The sequence below is a fragment of the Rhipicephalus sanguineus genome, chromosome 1 (assembly GCF_013339695.2).
Source record: "Rhipicephalus sanguineus isolate Rsan-2018 chromosome 1, BIME_Rsan_1.4, whole genome shotgun sequence".
Taxonomy (NCBI): domain Eukaryota; kingdom Metazoa; phylum Arthropoda; class Arachnida; order Ixodida; family Ixodidae; genus Rhipicephalus; species Rhipicephalus sanguineus.
In genome coordinates this window covers 97,273,917-97,276,452 of record NC_051176.1, presented here as the reverse complement: position 1 = coordinate 97,276,452, position 2,536 = coordinate 97,273,917, and the positions used below count along the sequence as shown (strand labels likewise).

Here is a 2,536-nt window from a genome sequence, read left to right as displayed (position 1 = left end):
ATATTGCCAGTTTCAACGTCCGCAAAGGCGATTCGATATCTTCGCTGCCTTTCAACGCACACTACATGCCACAGTAAACGCGGCACATTTTCGAAGACGATGCCGCTGTTCCTCGCACAGACCACTACGTGGGTTGACTTCTCCAAATTAAACAGCCAGCAGCGTGGCAAATTTTTCGTAACGCAGTCCACGACACATTTCTATTGTCTTTGACACATACCACAACTAATCTTGGAACAGAAAGACGAAGGCAAAGGTTCAAAAGAAAAAAAAAAAAAAAACGTGCGCCAAACACCGTGCGACTGTACCACGCTGAGCCGGCAGCGGAAGTATTTTGCCGACCACCGTCGTTGCACGTGCGCAGAGAGGTCACGTGACCTGACGTCGCGGGGCGTGAGTGACGTACGCCGGTAGACACAATATTAATGAGCACTAACAGACAATAATGCCAAGGAAAGTATAGGGGACGTTATTAGTAGTAAATGTAATGTAAATGTGAAGAAAGAAAAGTGGACGAAAAGATAGCTTGCCGCGGGCAGGGAACGAACCTGCGAGCTTCGAATAACCCGCCCGATGCTCTACCAACTGAGCTACCGCGGCGGCCATCCCCCCCCCGCCCCCGTCCACTTTATGGCGTATATGGGGTTTATATGTGTATTTCAACGTGGGATCGTCAGGCAGCGCCGCGAGTAGCCATGACGGCGAGTGTGGAACACTCTTTTTTCTGCCTGTTGGCGTCACGTAGCACGTGAACTTATTACGAGCTGGCAGCTGACCAATAATCCCTCGCATAACACCTGAAGCCATCAAGTCTGCCAGAACGAGACCCCAGAACGAGACCCTCGAACGAGGCCGGTAGAGGTCCATAGCGGGAGCTCGGCGAGAAGCGCGCCCCCTGTTTCCGGTTCTTGTTCTGCAGCGCCGTCATGACATCACGAAGTTTTCAAACACTCTCGACACAAATGATAGGGACGGAATGCGCTTCAATGCAACGAACGCAGCCCTCAGAGATCCGATTTTCGGTGCACATGTCTTTTGATCTTGTTAGCCATCGATTTAGGTTTAATGCAGCCGCTCGTCTAACGCAGCCGTAAGGTCGGTACGCATTCCCTGCATCGCTCTCAAACATCTGGGAAACATTCATATGCAAACTCGGACTTGAGAAGTTCCTGTTTTTATGCATTTCGTCCACTCTCGTCTTACGCTAGGAATGTGCTGGCGGGTTCGGTGCGGCGACGTGCTCAAGAGCGAGGTGACTTCACGGCTCACCGCTTTTTCGAATCACTGAATGCTCTCTGCCGAAATGGACAGTGGACATCTTTGAATGAACGCATCGAGAATAGCTCCCCAGAAGTTGTAGTATCTCTTAAATGCGAAGCATTTCTTAGTGAACTTCTGCGACTTTGAGCGTATCTATCTATCTATCTATCTATCTATCTATCTATCTATCTATCTATCTATCTATCTATCTATCTATCTATCTATCTATCTATCTATCTATCTATCTATCTATCTATCTATCTATCTATCTATCTATCTATCTATCTATCTATCTATCTATCTATCTATCTATCTATCTAGCCGCCTACGACTTTGTGCTCTCCTGCTCGCTTCGTTAATCGAATGTACACCAAAATTGGTATGGCGTAACATGACTGTATGACGAACATGAATGACGAGTCATAACATGAAAATCATGACATGCATGTCATTGACTGATCACGTAGCGCAATGCATGCATGTCATGAACGACATGATATACATGCCAGAGTCTTGGAGCTCTTACGGCCATTTCGTTTACTTGATATATACCAAAATTGGTACTGCGTGACAAGAGTGTATGACGAACATAACTGAGAGGTCCAAACGTGCAAATCATGACACGCATGTCATGTACAGCATTATACACATGCCACGCTCATGGTGCCCTCGCGGCCGTTTCGCTAGCTTGATCTACCCCGAAATTGGTATGGCGCGACGTTACTGTGTAACGGACATAAATAACACGAGTTAACGGGAAACTTATGACACGCATGTCATGTACAGCATGACTTACGTGCCACGCTCGTGGTGCGCTGGCGGCCGTTTCGCTAGCTTGATATATACCAAAATCGGTATCTTGTGACGTGACTGTATGAGGAACCTAAATAACACGAGTAAACATGAAAATCATGACACACATGTAATGTACAGAATGACTTACGTGCCACGCTCGTGGTGCGCTCGCGGCCGTTTCGCTAGCTTGATCTACCCCGAAATCGGTATGGCGCGACGTTACTGTGTGACGAACATAAATAACACGACTTAACATGAAAATCATGACAAACATGTCATGTACAGCATGACTTACGTGCCACGCTCGTGGTGCGCTGGCGGCCGTTTCGCTAGCTTGATCTACCCCGAAATTGGTATGGCGCGACGTTACTGTGTAACGGACATAAATAACACGAGTTAACGTGAAACTTATGACACGCATGTCATGTACAGCATGACTTACGTGCCACGCTCATGGTGCGCTGGCGGCCGTTTCTCTAGC

General features: G+C 47.6%; 1 non-coding gene across 1 annotated transcript; it reads right to left on the bottom strand.

Annotated features, from left to right (window-relative positions):
- Nucleotides 1-527: 527 nt before the first annotated feature.
- On the bottom strand, nucleotides 528-600 carry Trnat-ggu (transfer RNA threonine (anticodon GGU)). The gene has a single exon. It is a non-coding gene; the product is annotated as a tRNA-Thr (tRNA).
- Nucleotides 601-2,536: the final 1,936 nt, after the last annotated feature.